Source organism: Bufo gargarizans, chromosome 7 (assembly GCF_014858855.1).
Source record: "Bufo gargarizans isolate SCDJY-AF-19 chromosome 7, ASM1485885v1, whole genome shotgun sequence".
NCBI classification, from domain to species: Eukaryota; Metazoa; Chordata; class Amphibia; order Anura; family Bufonidae; genus Bufo; species Bufo gargarizans.
In genome coordinates this window covers 74,310,882-74,329,073 of record NC_058086.1, presented here as the reverse complement: position 1 = coordinate 74,329,073, position 18,192 = coordinate 74,310,882, and the positions used below count along the sequence as shown (strand labels likewise).

The 18,192-nt window shown below is 48.0% G+C and overlaps 1 long non-coding RNA gene across 1 annotated transcript in view; it reads left to right on the top strand.

Annotated features, from left to right (window-relative positions):
• LOC122943954 overlaps positions 1 to 16,245 on the top strand; it is a 63,075-nt gene extending 46,830 nt beyond the window's left edge. The window contains exon 3 of the long non-coding RNA XR_006390914.1: positions 16,044 to 16,245. This is a non-coding gene — a long non-coding RNA (uncharacterized LOC122943954). The remainder of the gene's footprint in view (positions 1 to 16,043) is intronic.
• The last annotated feature ends 1,947 nt before the right edge of the window (positions 16,246 to 18,192 follow it).

Here is an 18,192-nt window from a genome sequence, read left to right as displayed (position 1 = left end):
TTCAAGGTGCACACAGGGTCATTCTGAATAACGTCACACACACGCTACAGTGCATTTCCAAGTCCAATTCCGTCAGTAAACGTATACCTGTCACCCAGCGCCTAAATACTAGGCCTCAAATTTATATCCTGCTAAATCTGTCGTTACTGCTGTACTGTTGTGGCTGGGCAAGTTATTTAGTGTCCGTCAAAGTACAGTTTTTGTTCTGGCTTGAAATACAATTCCCAATTTAGCAATTTCATAATTTAGTGGTTTCTGCTGTATCAGGCCTACTTTAAATACATCCCTAAAAGGATATATCAGAATCAAGGTGCTGATAGGGTCATTCTGAATAACTTCACACACACGCTACTGTGCATTTCCAAGTCTAATTCTGTCAGTAAACCTATACCTGTCACCCAGCGCCTAAATACTAGGCCTCCAATTTATATTCAGCTGAATTTGAATACAATACATTGGGCCAAATAATATTTTTGTTGTTGTGGTGAACGATAACAATGAGGAAAACATCTAGTAAGGGACGCGGACGTGGACATGGTCGTGGTGGTGTTAGTGGACACTCTGGTGCTGGGAGAGGACGTGGCCGTTCTGCCACATCCACACGTCCTAGTGTACCAACTACCTCAGGTCCCAGTAGCCGCCAGAATTTACAGCGATATATGGTGGGGCCCAATGCCGTTCTAAGGATGGTAAGGCCTGAGCAGGTACAGGCATTAGTCAATTGGGTGGCCGACAGTGGATCCAGCACGTTCACATTATCTCCCACCCAGTCTTCTGCAGAAAGCGCACAGATGGCGCCTGAAAACCAACCCCATCAGTCTGTCACATCACCCCCATGCATATCAGGGAAACTGTCTGAGCCTCAAGTTATGCAGCAGTCTCTTATGCTGTTTGAAGACTCTGCTGGCAGGGTTTCCCAAGGGCATCCACCTAGCCCTTCCCCAGCAGTGAAAGACATAGAATGCACTGACGCACAACCACTTATGTTTCCTGATGATGAGGACATGGGAATACCACCTCAGCAAGTCTCTGATGATGACGAAACACAGGTGCCAACTGCTGCGTCTTTCTGCACTGTGCAGACTGAACAGGAGGTCAGGGATCAAGACTGGGTGGAAGATGATGCAGGGGACGATGAGGTCCTAGACCCCACATGGAATGAAGGTCGTGCCACTGACTTTCACAGTTCGGAGGAAGAGGCAGTGGTGAGACCGAGCCAACAGCGTAGCAAAAGAGGGAGCAGTGGGCAAAAGCAGAACACCCGCCGCCAAGAGACTCCGCCTGCTACTGACCGCCGCCATCTGGGACCGAGCACCCCAAAGGCAGCTTCAAGGAGTTCCCTGGCATGGCACTTCTTCAAACAATGTGCTGACGACAAGACCCGAGTGGTTTGCACGCTGTGCCATCAGAGCCTGAAGCGAGGCATTAACGTTCTGAACCTTAGCACAACCTGCATGACCAGGCACCTGCATGCAAAGCATGAACTGCAGTGGAGTAAACACCTTAAAAACAAGGAAGTCACTCAGGCTCCCCCTGCTGCCGCCTCGGCCTCTTCTGCTGCTGCCGCCTCGGCCTCTTCCTCCGCCTCTGGAGGAACGTTGGCACCTGCCACCCAGCAAACAGGGGATGTACCACCAACACCACCACCACAACAGTCACCAAGCATCTCAACCATGTCACACGGCAGCATTCAGCTCTCCATCTCACAAACATTTGAGAGAAAGCGTAAATTCCCACCTAGCCACCCTCGATCCCTGGCCCTGAATGCCAGCATTTCTAAACTACTGGCCTATGAAATGCTGTCATTTAGGCTGGTGGACACAGACAGCTTCAAACAGCTCATGTCGCTTGCTGTCCCACAGTATGTTGTTCCCAGCCGCCACTACTTCTCCAAGAGAGTCGTGCCTTCCCTGCACAACCAAGTATCCGATAAAATCAAGTGTGCACTGCGCAACATGGCCAGTGGCGATGACGTCGTTATCAGCGTTACAATACCACTTCTATGTCTCCTTGAGAAAACACTTAGGGCGATGATGGAAGAGGAGGTGGCCCAGGAGGAGGAGGAGGAGGAAGAGGGGTCATTTTTAGCACTTTCAGGCCAGTCTCTTCGAAGTGACTCAGAGGGAGGTTTTTTGCAACAGCAGAGGCCAGGTACAAATGTGGCCAGCCAGGGCCCACTACTGGAGGACGAGGAGGAGGAGGTGGAGGAGGATGAGGATGAAGCATGGTCACAGCGGGGTGGCACCCAACGCAGCTCGGGGCCATCACTGGTGCGTGGCTGGGGGGAAAGGCAGGACGATGACGAAGTTTTGTCAACATGCCACAGCTAACTGCACCACCACCTGATACGCAACGTGTTAGCAGGAGGCAACATTTCACTAACATGGTGGAACAGTACGTGTGCACACCCCTCCACGTACTGACTGATGGTTCGGCCCCATTCAACTTCTGGGTCTCTAAATTGTCCACGTGGCCAGAGCTAGCCTTTTATGCCTTGGAGGTGCTGGCCTGCCCGGCGGCCAGCATTTTGTCTGAACGTGTATTCAGCACGGCAGGGGGCGTCATTACAGACAAACGCAGCCGCCTGTCTACAGCCAATGTGGACAAGCTGACGAAAATGAACCAGGCATGGATCCCACAGGACCTGTCCGTCCCTTGTCCAGATTAGACATTAACTACCTCCCCTTAACCATATATTATTGTACTCCAGGGCACTTCCTCATTCAATCCTATTTTTATTTTCATTTTACCATTATATTGCGAGGCTACCCAAAGTTGAACGAACCTCTCCTCTGTCTGGGTGCCGGGGCCTAAATATATGCCAATGGACTGTTGCAGTGGTGGCTGATGTGAAGCCTGATTCTCTGCTATGACATGCAGACTGATTCTCTGCTGACATGAAGCCAGATTCTCTGTTACGGGACCTCTCTCCTCTGCCTGGGTGCTGGGCCTAAATATATGCCAATGGACTGTTGCAGTGGTGGCTGATGTGAAGCCTGATTCTCTGCTATGACATGCAGACTGATTCTCTGCTGACATGAAGCCAGATTCTCTGTTATGGGACCTCTCTCCTCTGCCTGGGTGCTGGGCCTAAATATCTGACAATGGACTGTTGCAGTGGTGGCTGACGTGAAGCCTGATTCTCTGCTATGACATGCAGACCGATTCTCTGCTGACATGAAGCCAGATTCTCTGTTACGGGACCTCTCTCCTCTGCCTGGGTGCTGGGCCTAAATATATGTCAATGGACTGTTGCACTGGTGGCTGACGTGAATCCTGATTCTCTGCTATGACATGCAGACTAATTCTCTGCTGACATGAAGCCAGATTCTCTGTTACGGGACCTCTCTCCTCTGCCTGGGTGCTGGGCCTAAATATATGACAATGGACTGTTGCAGTGGTGGCTGACGTGAAGCCTGATTCTCTGCTATGACATGCAGACCGATTCTCTGCTGACATGAAGCCAGATTCTCTGTTAAGGGACCTCTCTCCTCTGCCTGGGTGCTGGGCCTAAATATATGTCAATGGACTGTTGCACTGGTGGCTGACGTGAATCCTGATTCTCTGCTATGACATGCAGACTAATTCTCTGCTGACATGAAGCCAGATTCTCTGTTACGGGACCTCTCTCCTCTGCCTGGGTGCTGGGCCTAAATATATGACAATGGACTGTTGCACTGGTGGCTGACGTGAAGCCTGATTCTCTGCTATGGGACCTCTCTCCAATTGATATTGGTTAATTTTTTTTTTTTTTTTTTATTTTAATTCATTTCCCTATCCACATTTGTTTGCAGGGGATTTACCTACATGTTGCTGCCTTTTGCAGCCCTCTAGCTGTTTTACAGCCTTTTTAGTGCCGAAAAGTTCGGGTCCCCATTGACTTCAATGGGGTTCGGGTTCGGGACGAAGTGCGGATCGGGTTCGGATCCCGAACCCGAACATTTCCGGGAAGTTCGGCCGAACTTCTCGAACCCGAACATCCAGGTGTCCGCTCAACTCTAATTAAGACCTAACGGGCCCATTGCGCCTGCGCCAAGATCCACTTGCCTTCTCTCCTAAGTAATTCCTTATGCCTATGTCCCCCTTTGAGCAGACTGCGTATGACCTCTATTCCTGCAAAACTTAGTGTCTGATAGTTTCCTTCGTGTTCCTGTCTCATGTGTTCAATCAGGCGTAAACAGCCTTTACCAGTGGTGAGTGAATTTATATTAGTGATGGCTAACCTTGGCGCTCCAGCTGTGGTAAAACTACAACTCACAAGATGCCCCCCTTGCTTGGCTGCTCTCAGAACTCTGTAGAAATAAATGGTGCATGCTGGGAGTCGTAGTTTCACCACAGCTGGAGTGCCAAGGTTAGCCATCACTGATTTATATGTTCTCTGATTCTTTCTTGGAGACATCTGTTTGTTTTTCCTATGTAGAATCTGCTCATTTACATTTCACCAGATACACAACATATTTACTTTTACAAGCGATTAGAGTATTGACCCTGTACTGGATCCCTCCGAAGACCAGGGTATCCCATTGCGGGTTGAGTTTGCAACATGAACAATGACCGCATATGCGGTTACCTTTTGGGGCCCCAGTTTTCAAGCCATGTTAGTTTATTTTTCCTGGAATCTACTTCTGACAAATTTGTCCTTAAAGGTATGGCATTTCCTGAATGCTATAATTGGTGCAATGTTTTTGGTCCCTGTCAGGGATTCATCTCTTTCAAGTATGCTCCAATTATTTTTGATGACCTTTTTTATGTATGGGGTCATTGGTCCAAACTTGAAAGATAAGACAAAGGGATTAAGATTTTGTTTATCCTTTTTTTCTTTTTCTTCTTCCTAACCAATCAGGGTCACTTTGATTTTTTTGGAGGTTTTATAAGTGCAGCCTTTCTCATGGCTTCATCAAGTAGTTTTAGAGGATACCCCTTGCTAGGAGTCAGTTTTTTAGGTCCAAAGCTTGTCTGTCATAATCTTCCTCATGCTTATTAATGCGTTTGAGTCTAACAAACTGGCCATAAGGTACAGCTCTTTTGACACTGGGGGCATGATGGCTTGAGTAGTGCAGAAGTGAGTTGGTGGCCGTGGGTTTTCGGCATCCCTCAGTCACCAACTCGCCTTGCCTCACAGAAATGTCAACATCTAAGAATTCAAGGTATAAACCTGTCCACACTGTGTGGACAGGCACAGAAGTTGATATAATTCACTTTGTACAATATCTGAATACATCAAATGACATGAATATGCTATTCACACACACAAGTTCGGAGGCTTACACCTCGAATACTTAGATGTTGACATTTCTGTGAGGCAAGGTGAGTTGGTGACTGAGGGATACCGAAAAACCACGGCCACCAACTCACTTCTGCACTACTCAAGCTATCATGCCCCCAGTGTCAAAAGAGCCGTACCTTTTATGGCCAGTTTGTTAGACTCAAACGCATTAATAAGCATAAGGAAGATTATGACAGACTAGATTTGGACATAAAAAACAGGCTCCTAGCAAGAGGGTATCCTCTAAAACTACTTAATGAAGCCATGAGAAAGGCTGCACTTATAAAACCTCCAAAAAAATCACAAAGTGACCCTGATTGGTCAGGAAGAAAAAGAAGAAGAAAAGGATAAACAAAATCTCAATCCCTTTGTCTTCTCCCTTTGGAGGGATCCAGTACAGGGTCAATACTCTAATCATTTGTAAAAGTAAATATGCTGTGTATCTGCTAAAATGTAAATGCGGCAGGTTCTACATAGGAAAAACAATCAGATGTCTCCAAGAAAGGATCAGAGAACATATAAATTCACTCGCCACTGGTAAAGGTTGTTTACGCCTGATTGAACACATGAGACAGGAACATGGGGGAGATAGGCATAAGGAATTACTTAGTAATGAGGGCAAGTGGATCTTGCGCGCAGGCGCAATGGGCCCGCTAGGTCTTAATGATAAGATCGACATGGGGATCTTTTTGTAAGTGCCTTTGCTCATTTTACATTGTTTGCATGTTATTTTGAATGCAATGTATCTTTCACACAGCGACACGATCCTCTCTGTGACGCACAGGTGAGTTCCAGGTGAGCGCGGCGCCCAGGCGGCGCAGAGAGAAGCGCGTCATAGCTGGGTTTTTTAAAAGCAGGTGAAATCTATCACCTGATTATGGGCCAGATGAAGCACTGAGGTGTGAAACGGCTGTCGCCTAGTCCTGCTGATGCACACATGTATGTAATCTTGTCATGGTCTTACCTCCTTGCTGTTCCCTTCGTTTGACATGTGCTGGCGGCCATCTTGGTTTCTGGGTTTTCTTGTAGCCTCCCACCCTGCGGCTCCTCCTTCCCACTGGGAGGAGCTGGATGCCTAGCTCATATATATAGGAGGTCTGTGGCTTCAGTTCCTTGCTTGGTCCTCCTGTGTTCACATGCTTCCAAGACTGCTGCTGCTTCTGGTTCCTGATCCTGGCCTCGTCTGACTACCCCGTTGGTTCCTGATTCCGGCTTCGTCTGACTACCCCGTTGGTTCCTGATTCCGGCTTCGTCTGACTACCCCGTTGGTTCCTGTTCCTGGCTTCGTCTGACTACCCTTCTGGTTCCTGACCTCTGTCTCCGCAAGACCCTGCTTCGGTTTAGCCATCCGTTCGGACTTTGCTTACGGCTTGCTCTTCAATAAAACCTTCTTATTTTCCACTTATCTCTTGTTGTACGTCTGGTTCATGGTTCCTTGACATTAGGACCAAGCCATGAATTCTGACGGTACAGGGCCACCCTCGCTACCTACGCTGGTTGCCAGACTTGATCAGCAGGATCACCTGTTGGGTCGGTTCGCTGTGGCGTTGCAAACCCTGCTTGAACGCACGGCTCATTTAGCTTCCGTTGCCGATGGGTCGGTTGTCGCTCCTGGGCCCGCTCCTACTGCCGCTCCGGTTGTTGCGCCAGAGTCTACCCTGACACCTGTTGCTGCGCCTGTGGTGTTTCAGGGTATGACCGGTTCTGCCCCCCTTCCACAGCGCTTTGGGGGAGAGCCAACTCAGTGCCGAGGTTTCCTTAACCAGGTGGGCATTTACTTCGAGTTGCTGCCACATGCCTTTCCTACTGAGAGATCAAGGGTGGGCTTCTTGATCTCGCTGCTCTCGGACAAGGCCTTAGCCTGGGCCAGCCCTTTATGGGAGAACAACAATCCGGTGGTTGCCGAGTTTTCCGGTTTTGTTGCTTCTCTTCGGAAGGTATTCGATGTGCCGGCTCGTGCTGCCTCTGCTGCGAAGCTCCTTATGTCCATCAGACAGGGTTCACGATCCGTAGCTGAATACGCCATTGAGTTTCGTACCCTGGCAGCAGAGGTGGGCTGGAATAATGAGGCTCTGGTCGCTGCTTTCTCTCATGGTCTCTCGGATGCCTTGAAGGATGAGGTTGCAGCTAAGGACCTACCAGTGGAGCTCGAGTCTCTTATTTCTTTCCTGATTTTGATTGACACCAGACTCAGGGAGAGACCTTCCTTTAAGGAGAGCCTGCGGAGGTCTCCTAACAGATTGGCGCCTACGTTTGCTGTCCCACCCGTGCCTCCCTCTCCTCCCACGCCTCCTGGGGATGACTTGTCTGGGGGTGAACCCATGCAGCGGGGGTTTGCTCGCCTGTCTGAGGGGGAGAGGGTACTCCGGAGACGCGAGGGCCGATGCATGTACTGTGGTCTCGGTGGGCATTTTCGGTTGGCATGTCCGAACCGTCCGGGAGAACGCTCGCACCTGAGGTCCTGTCGGGGGCAGATCTTGGGTGGAGTCTCCTCGTCCCCGGTTTCCCGTGTTGACAAACCACTGATCACGGTTGTCCTCTCCTGGGTCGGGGGCTCGGTGACGACCCAGGCGTTGGTGGACTCTGGTGCTGGTGGTTTGTTCATTGATAGAGTGTTCGTTGCCGCCAATTCCATTCCTCTGCAGCCTCGAGGTTCCCCACTGGCTCTTGAGGCGATAGACGGCAGACCCCTTCTGCCGCCACACGTGACTCATGAGACCCTTCCAGTGGGGATAGCCATTGGTGCCGTTCACAGAGAGTCGGTCTGTCTCCAGGTTATTTCGTCTCCACACTACTCGGTGGTCTTGGGGTACCCCTGGCTCCAGAAGCATAATCCGACTTTCGATTGGAGATCGGTCGAGATCCTCTCGTGGTCACCGCAGTGTGGGGCTAGTTGCATCCATGGGCCTGTCAAGTTGCTGTGTACTTCCTCGGACTCTCTGTTGCCTCCTGAATACGAAGAGTACCGGGATGTATTCGATAAGGTGCGCGCGGTTGCCCTACCTCCGCACCGCCCATACGATTGTGCCATAGAGTTACAATCCGGTGCCGTTCCTCCTCGTGGCAAAGTCTATCCACTGTCGGTAGCGGAGAATGAGGCCATGGAGGAGTACGTGAGGGAGGCGCTTTCACGCGGACACATTCGCAAATCCTCGTCCCCGGCAGGGGCTGGATTTTTCTTTGTGAAAAAGAAGGGCGGCGAGTTGAGGCCTTGCATCGATTACAGGGGTCTCAATCGCATCACGATCAAGAACGCTTACCCGATACCCTTGATTTCCGAGCTGTTCGATCGCCTCAAAGGGGCCACGGTCTTTACCAAACTCGACCTGAGGGCGGCATATAACCTGGTAAGGATCAAGGCGGGCGATGAGTGGAAGACCGCGTTTAACACCAGGACCGGTCATTATGAATCCTTGGTTATGCCCTTTGGGTTGTGCAATGCGCCCGCAGTCTTCCAGGAATTCATCAACGATGTTTTCCGTGACCTGTTGCAGCAGTGTGTGGTGGTCTATTTGGATGACATCTTGGTATATTCTGCATCCATGGAGGCCCACATTCTGGATGTCAGACGAGTGTTGCAACGCTTACGAGAGAACAAGCTGTTCGGTAAGCTTGAGAAATGCGAATTTCACCGATCCCAGGTAACCTTCTTAGGTTACATCATTTCCGCTGAGGGGTTCTCCATGGATCCTGAGAAGGTTTCGGCTGTCTTACAGTGGCCCCAGCCCAGTGGGCTTCGTGCCCTGCAGCGCTTTTTGGGCTTCGCCAATTATTATCGGAAGTTCATCAGGGACTTTTCCATGCTAGCCAAGCCTCTCACGGATCTGACCAGGAAGGGCAGTAATCCTCAGGTCTGGCCGCTCGAGGCCATCCGAGCTTTTGAGGCTCTAAAGTCCGCCTTTGTGTCGGCTCCGATTCTGTCGCATCCCAACCCTGGGTTGCCTTTTGTCCTCGAGGTGGACGCGTCTGAGACGGGAGTAGGCGCCCTCCTGTCTCAGCGTAGAACACCAGAGGGTCCTCTGCTTCCTTGTGGGTTTTACTCCCGGAAACTGTCTTCCGCGGAGTGCAACTATCAGATTGGTGACAGGGAGTTATTGGCCATCGTGCAGGCCCTTAAAGAATGGAGGCACTTGCTCGAGGGCTCGGTGGTTCCGGTTCTCATCCTGACGGACCACAAGAATCTGACCTACCTCTCTGAGGCCAAGAGATTGACACCACGTCAGGCCAGATGGGCTCTGTTCTTGTCACGTTTTAATTACGTGGTCTCCTACCTACCCGGCTCCAAGAACATCAGAGCGGATGCCTTATCACGGCAGTACTCCGAGCTGTCCGGGGAGGAGTCGATTCCGACTACGGTCATACCCCCGAATCAGATCCTGGCCGCTATTCGCACCAGCCTGACTTCTCCTCTGGGTGAGCAGATTTTGGCGGCTCAATCTGGTGCTCCCTCTGGGAGACCCAACGGCAGATGTTTTGTGCCTGAGGAGTTGCGCACTCGGTTGTTGCGAACCTACCATAACTCCAAGGCCGCGGGGCACCCTGGAAAGAATCAGCTGTCCTGGGCGGTTTCACGTCTGTTCTGGTGGCCTTCTCTACGTTCCGACATCGCCGCATATGTAGCGGCATGCTCCGTTTGTGCCCAGAGTAAGTCCCCTCGGCACCTTCCGTTGGGCCTTTTGCAACCCATAGCCACCGGGGAGCGTCCATGGTCACACCTGGGGATGGATTTCATTGTGGACCTCCCTGCATCCCGAGGCCATACGGTCATTCTCATGATTGTGGATCGGTTTTCCAAAATGTGCCACTGTGTTCCTCTCAAGAAGTTACCCTCTGCACAAGAGTTGGCCTCGATTTTTGCCAGGGAGGTCTTCCGGTTGCACGGTTTGCCCAAGGAGATTGTGTCGGATCGGGGGAGTCAGTTTGTGTCCAGGTTCTGGCGCGCCTTTTGCTCCCAGTTGGGGATTCATCTCTCTTTCTCCTCGGCCTACCACCCTCAGTCCAATGGGGCCGCAGAACGATCCAATCAGGCCTTGGAGCAATTCCTTCGTTGCTATGTCTCCGATCACCAAGACAATTGGGTTGACCTCCTGCCTTGGGCTGAGTTTGCCAGGAACACGGCGGTGAACTCTTCCTCTGGGACGTCTCCCTTCATGGCCAATTATGGGTTCCAACCTGCCGTGTTACCGGAGGTATTCTCTCCCCAGGATATTCCGGCTGTGGAGGATCACCTTTCCGTCCTACGTGCTTCTTGGGTACAGATCCAGAGGTCCCTTGAGGTCTCTGCGCAGCGCCAGAAACTCCAGGCTGATCGCAGACTAGCGCCCGCTCCTTCCTACCAGGTCGGAGACCGCGTATGGTTGTCCACCCGCAACCTCAACCTTCGAGTGCCCACTCCCAAGCTGGCGCCTCGCTTTGTTGGTCCCTTCCGAGTGCTTCGCAGGGTAAACCCGGTAGCCTATGCCCTTGCGCTTCCTCCTGGCATGCGGATCTCCAACGTGTTTCATGTCTCCCTGTTGAAGCCACTGGTGTGTAATCGTTTCACTTCCTCGATTCCTCGGCCTCGTCCGGTCCAAGTGGGCAATCGTGAGGAGTATGAGGTGAGCAATATCCTGGACTCACGCCTGGTCCGCGGCCGGGTGCAGTTTTTGGTCCATTGGAGTGGTTATGGTCCAGAGGAGCGTTCCTGGGTTCCCTCCGCAGATGTCCATGCTCCTGTCTTGCTCCGAGCCTTCCACGCACGCTTCCCTCAGAAACCGTTCCCTACTCCGCGGAGGAGGGGCCCTTGAGGGGGAGGTACTGTCATGGTCTTACCTCCTTGCTGTTCCCTTCGTTTGACATGTGCTGGCGGCCATCTTGGTTTCTGGGTTTTCTTGTAGCCTCCCACCCTGCGGCTCCTCCTTCCCACTGGGAGGAGCTGGATGCCTAGCTCATATATATAGGAGGTCTGTGGCTTCAGTTCCTTGCTTGGTCCTCCTGTGTTCACATGCTTCCAAGACTGCTGCTGCTTCTGGTTCCTGATCCTGGCCTCGTCTGACTACCCCGTTGGTTCCTGATTCCGGCTTCGTCTGACTACCCCGTTGGTTCCTGATTCCGGCTTCGTCTGACTACCCCGTTGGTTCCTGTTCCTGGCTTCGTCTGACTACCCTTCTGGTTCCTGACCTCTGTCTCCGCAAGACCCTGCTTCGGTTTAGCCATCCGTTCGGACTTTGCTTACGGCTTGCTCTTCAATAAAACCTTCTTATTTTCCACTTATCTCTTGTTGTACGTCTGGTTCATGGTTCCTTGACAAATCTGCTCCCTACCTCATATTGAAATGGAATAAAGAAACCACTTCTGCCAGTCCTAGTGAGTACCGCCCTTTGTCTCTTTCATGAACAAATACATCTATAAACTGTCATGGTGCTCTATGAGCTGCTTCCCTTGGGAGACTCCTGCTGTGTGAGCGGGGCCATTCCTCTCACTGCACCATCTCTTGTGTCTTTCCAGCTCCACTATCAACTCTAGACTGACTCTAGCTTCCCTCAACCTATGCCTTGATAGGGAGCAGGACTAGCCAACTTCTGCCCAAAAAGGGGGAGAGTGGAAGTATAAGTTTCATTCTATATAAAGTTACCTTGCCAGATACACTGCCACCTGCTGGTTAAACAGGCACGTTACATGTAATACCAATACAGAAGTTACATAGCCATGTTACAGTATTAAGGCAGAATATCAAAGGACCTGGAATCAAGTATACAGATGACATTACTTGTTAGCCATTAAAGACAGTAGTAGGGTGTAGGAATGGTAGTGCCATGACATTGGCTGCGTAAGAATTGTTGTCGGGGAACTTTGAGACTACCAGTGTCGGCTTTCACTAGTCTATCCTTGATAATATGTGGTCCTTTTATAAAAAAAAATGTATTTTTTATTCCTCAATTTGTTGATAGGCATGTGTGAGTAATAACCAGTGTAATCTCAGTACCTGGTGAACCTTGGGCATGGTATGATAGGTGGTAACGCAGGTTACTCTGTGTATTATTGTCATTACAGGAAGATGGTTTCTCAATTTCTGACAAAGTCATCTCTAATAAGGGCCCTGTATAACCTCTATTTAAGAATTTATTGGTCATATTGGTAAGCCTCTCTTTTCTAGTCTCAGGATTAGATACTATACATTTCACTCTGGTGTATTGTAAGTATGTCCATAAGTCGTTAGAACGTGGCGGGGGCACCGTACAGACCAAAGGGTAACACTTTATACTGATACAGCCCTTAAGGGGTGACAAAGGCAGTTTTCTAGTTTTCTCTTTGGCAACCTCCGTTAAGGGAACCTGCCAGTAGCACTTCATGAGGTCCAAAACAGAAAAATATCGGGCTTGTCCTAACCTTTCGATAAGCTCATCTACCTAGGGCATGAGATACGCATCAAACTTGGAGATTTCGTTTAGTTGGTAAAAATTGTTACAGAACCGGATGGCATACACCCCCGTATCCTAAGGGAATTAACTAATGTCATAGCCAGACCCTTATTTCTGATATTTGCAGACTCTATATTGACAGGGAATGTCCCACAGGATTGGCGCATGGTAAATGTGGTGCCAATATTAAAAAAGGGTCCAAAAACAGAGCCTGGTAACTATAGGCCGGTAAGTTTAACATCTGTTGTGGGTAAACTGAAGGTTTTCTGAGAGATGCTATGTTAGAGCATCTTAACGGAAATAAGCAAATAACGCCATATCAGCATGGCTTCGTGAGGGATCGGTCATGTCAAACTAATTTAATCAGTTTCTATGAGGAGGTAAGTTCTAGACTTGACAGCGGCGAATCAATTGATGTTGTGTATCTGGACTTCTCCAAAGCATTTGACATTGTACCACATAAAAGGTTAGTATATACAATGAGAATGCTCCGACTGGGAGAAAACGTCTGTAAGTGGGTAAGTAACTGGCTCAATGATAGAAAACAGAGGGTGGTTATTAACTGTACATACTCAGATTGGGTCACTAGTTGAGTACCTCAGGGGTCAGTATTGGGCCCTATTCTCTTCTATATATTTATTAATGATCTTGTAGAAGGCTTGCATAGTAAAATATAATTTTCGCAGATGACACTAAACTGTGTAAAGTAATTAACACTGAAGAGGACAGTATACTACTACAGAGCGATCTGGATAGATTGACGGCTTGGGCAGATAAGTGGCAGATGAGGTTTAACACTGACAAATGTAAAGTTATGCACATGGGAAGGAATAATGCAAGTCACCCGTACTTATTAAATGGTAAAACACTCGGTAACACTGACATGGAAAAGGATCTAGGAATTTTAATAAACGGCAAACTAAGCTGCAAAAAACAGTGTCAGGCAGCTGCTGCCAAGGCCAATAAGATAATGGGTTGCATCAAAAGAGGCATAGATGCCCGTGATGAGAACATAGTCCTACCACTTTACAAATCATTAGTCAGACTACACACACTGTGTACAGTTCTGGGCTCCAGTGAACAAAGCAGACATAGCAGAGCTGGAGAGGGTCCAGAGGAGGGCAACTAAAGTAATAACTGGAATGGGGCAACTACAGTACCCTGAAAGATTATCAAATTTAGGGTTATTCACTTTAGAAAAAAGACGACTGAGGGGAGATCTAATTAATATGTATAAATATATCAGGGGTCAGTACAGAGACCTGTCCCATCATCTATTTATTCCCAGGACGGTGACTGTGACGAGGGGACATCCTCTGCGTCTGGAGGAAAGAAGGTTTGTACACAAACATAGAAAAGGATTCTTTACGGTAAGAGCAGTGAGACTATGGAACTCTCTGCCTGAGGAGGTGGTGATGGTGAGTGCAATAAAGGAATTCAAGAGGGGCCTGGATGTATTTCTGGAGTGTAATAATATTACAGGATATAGCTACTAGAGAGAGATTGTTGATCCAGGGAGTTATTCTGATTGCCTGATTGGAGTCGGGAAGGAATTTTTTATTCCCCTAAAGTGAGGAAAATTGGCTTCTACCTCACAGGTTTTTTTTTTTTGCCTTCCTCTGGATCAACTTGCAGGATGACAGGCCGAACTGGATGGACAAATGTCTTTTTTTGGCCTTATGTACTATGTTATGTACTATGTTACTATGACATCTCGGCCATTCTCACACAAGTACAGCCTAAATACCTGTCCACCACCAGACACCTTCGAATGTGCACTACTTATGCCACCATCAAAAGGTGCACAACTTTGAATCCGGCTACTCTGCTGCCTGTGGAGGGAGGAGGGAGTAGTAGTATGAGTCATCTAGCTGAATATCTTCCTGACCTGGAAGATAAACATGACTGTCTCCAATTAACGTCCCAAGAGACAGAAGGGTTTGATCACGTGGTAGATACTCCCTTAGAAAACCCAGATTTAGAGCTCTTTGTGGATGGATCGTGGTATGATGTCCAGGGGAAGTTATATACTAGGTATGCAGTTGTCACTCAGCACGATACAATCAAAGAGGAATCACTGCCCTCTCACATGTCTGCACAGGAAGCTGAACTTAATGCTTTGGAAGAGGACTGCAGGTATGCGGAGGGAAAAACTGCAAATATCTATACAGATTCCAGGTATGCTTTTGGGATCACCCATAATTATGGTCCAATTTGGAAGGCTAGAGACTTCATTACAGCAAATGGCAAGCCAATTAAAAAATGGCAAAGTGGTGAAAGTCCTAATGGACGCTCTGCTGTTGCCAACGAGGGTGGCCATTATGAAAATTAAAGGCCATTCATTAGGAAAAACCCTTGAAGCTCGAGGAAATCATCGAGCTGATCTGGCAGCAAAAGGTGCTGCAGAGAAACCCAGAGATGATCCTGTAGTAGTACAACAGCAAATCTCCCTGCCAGTTAGCTATGAAACATTCAAAACCTTACAGTCTCAAGCAACCAAAGAGGAAAAGGCAGTATGGCTAGAAAAAAGGAGCTGTGATGACCCCAAAAGGAACATGGGAATTTAGAGGAAAGCTGTGTTTGCCCCATGCCTTGTTCCCAGTCACAGCCCAGGCCACTTATGGGAATACTCACCTGTCCAAAACTGCGATGACTGCTCTTGTTAATAATCACTGGTATGCCCCAGGATTCAGTGTCGCTGCAGCCAAATTCACTCAGGCTTGTATAATTTGTTCCCATCACAACATAGGAAGGACAGTAAAAACACCTTTGACGTACAGTCCCAGGCCCTCTTTCCCCTTCCAAAGACTGCAAATAGATTACATCCAAATACCCAAAGTGGAGACCTTAGAATACGTCTTGGTATGTGTAGATTTGTTTTCAGGGTGGACAGAAGCCTATCCTGTGGCCAAAGCCACTGCACAAAACACAGCCAAAAAACTTCTGAATGAGAGTTTGCCTGTATGGGGTCCCAGAGACAATTGAGAGTGACCGAGGTTCTCACTTTACAGGGGAGGCCATGCGTGAAATTATGGGAGCCCTGGGTATTGAACAAGCCTTCCATACTGCGTATCACTCACAAAGCAGTGGTAGAGTAGAGCGACTCAACGGCACAATTAAATAAAAAATACAGAAGGCCATGGTTGAACTGAATAAGCCATGGACAGAGTGTTTCCCCTTGCCACTCTTCTCCATTCGGTATACACCTAACCGGAAGACAGGCCTGAGTCCATATGAAGTACTCTTTGGGAATGCCCCTAGATTAGGACTCTATTTTCCACAACTCCAGATGCAGCATAGTAGTCTTTCAAAGTACGTTATCTGTCTTACAAACAGACTGTCTAATGTGTATTCCCAAGTTTTTGCTTCTCTTCCAGATCCAGACAGCATAGAGGCAACTCATTCTCTACAACCAGGAGATTGGGTAGTGGTGAAACGACACGTGCGAAAAGTCCTAAAACCACGCTTTGAGGGTCCACATCAAGTACTGTTAACCACCGCCACTGCTGTCAAGTTGGAAGGAAAGCCTAATTGGGTCCACGCATCTCATTGCAAAAAGTATCAGAACCTCAAGTGCTGGAATGACTGCAAGGGCCGTAATATTTTTGCATGCCTTAATGTTCATTCTATATTGTACAGGAGAAAAATATCAGATTCAATATCTGTAAAGAATAAATCAAGGCAACTGGACGTACTGTAGATTTCTTGAAAACGTTTCACTCGTTCTTCCAACGAGCTTTCTCAATTCTGAGTGATTGTACAAAAAATTCTGGGAATAAATATGTAACTGAATCTACATCTGGTAATTAGACCCAGCATTGGGTCAAAGGTGTTGATACCATTATCCTAATTGGAGTCAGTAGGTGATAAAGACTTCCCAGAAAAAGGTGTCAAGACAGCATTTTACGTGGCAGACAATAGATGTCTAACCCCTCCACCTCTATTGGGGGGGGGGGGGGGGGGTTAGACATCTATTGTCTGCCACGTATAATGCTGTCTTGACACCTTTTTCTGGGAAGTCTTTATCACCTACTGACTCCAATTAGGATAATGGTATCAACACCTTTGACCCAATGCTGGGTCTAATTACCAGATGTAGATTCAGTTACATATTTATTCCCAGAATTTTTTGTACAATCACTCAGAACTGAGAAAGCTCGTTGGAAGAACAAGTGAAACGTTTTCAAGAAATCTACAGTACGTCCAGTTGCCTTGATTTATTCTTTACAGATATATACCATGACCTGGATAAATGAGAACCTTCACAGACACAGTCAGATCAAGTCCCAGATTCTGTATTTAGAGCAATACTAATACAAGGGAATCAGAGTGTAATTGCATTTGTATCTCCTACAGCTTCACCCATGATTGACAAAATGGCCTTAGAGACAGGATTTTCAGATACAAATGTATGGCTAGAGTGGATCCGCTATACGGTTCTTTTCAAGAAGAGCTCCAACTGCATAGCATGTGCTGCAATTCGACTTCATTTGGGTACGGTACCTTTCCCTTTAAATGAGGTTACTGATCCTTAGGGTTTCAAGTGCATCCTTAAGATGTATACTGAAACCATTCCCAGTAATGACACCTCCCGCTGCAGGACATTAGAATTACTTTATCCTATTGTTCATGATAAAGACCATATGGGTTTCGGTATAACGCCATACCCTGGAAATTATACCTGTTTCAATCGCAATGGTACAGGCAAAAACATTGGTGTTTTCCCTCCAAGATATTGTTCCTATAACATCTAACTGAGACAAGTAGTGACTCTGACGCTTACCCTGACAAATGGTTTGTCCACCAAGATTATCAACATTTAGATATCTGGTGGTTGTGTGGAGACCTGAAACTCCGGATACGAATGGAATGGATTGGCCAATGTACCTTGGTTAAGGTGCTGATACCATTTATTCTATTTTCGACTCTTGAGTGGGATCAAGTCAATAAGCAAACCAGTGTCCAGTCACGGCTAAGGAGGTCACTCCGTACATCTTTTGATTCACATGTATGCATAGAAGCTATAGGAGTCCCTAGAGGAGTTCCTGATGAATTCAAGGCTAGAAACCAGATAGCTGGTTTCGAATCAATATTTCCCATAATTGACGTTAATAAAAATGTAGGCGGGATTAACTATTTGTATTACAGGGAGTGCAGAATTATTAGGCAAATGAGTATTTTGACCACATCATCCTCTTTATGCATGTTGTCTTACTCCAAGCTGTATAGGCTCGAAAGCCTACTACCAATTAAGCATATTAGATGATGTGCATCTCTGTAATGAGAAGGGGTGTGGTCTAATGACATCAACACCCTATATCAGGTGTGCATAATTATTAGGCAACTTCCTTTCCTTTGGCAAAATGGGTCAAAAGAAGGACTTGACAGGCTCAGAAAAGTCAAAAATAGTGAGATATCTTGCAGAGGGATACAGCACTCTTAAAATTGCAAAGCTTCTGAAGCGTGATCATCGAACAATCAAGCGTTTCATTCAAAATAGTCAACCGGGTCGCAAGAAGCGTGTGG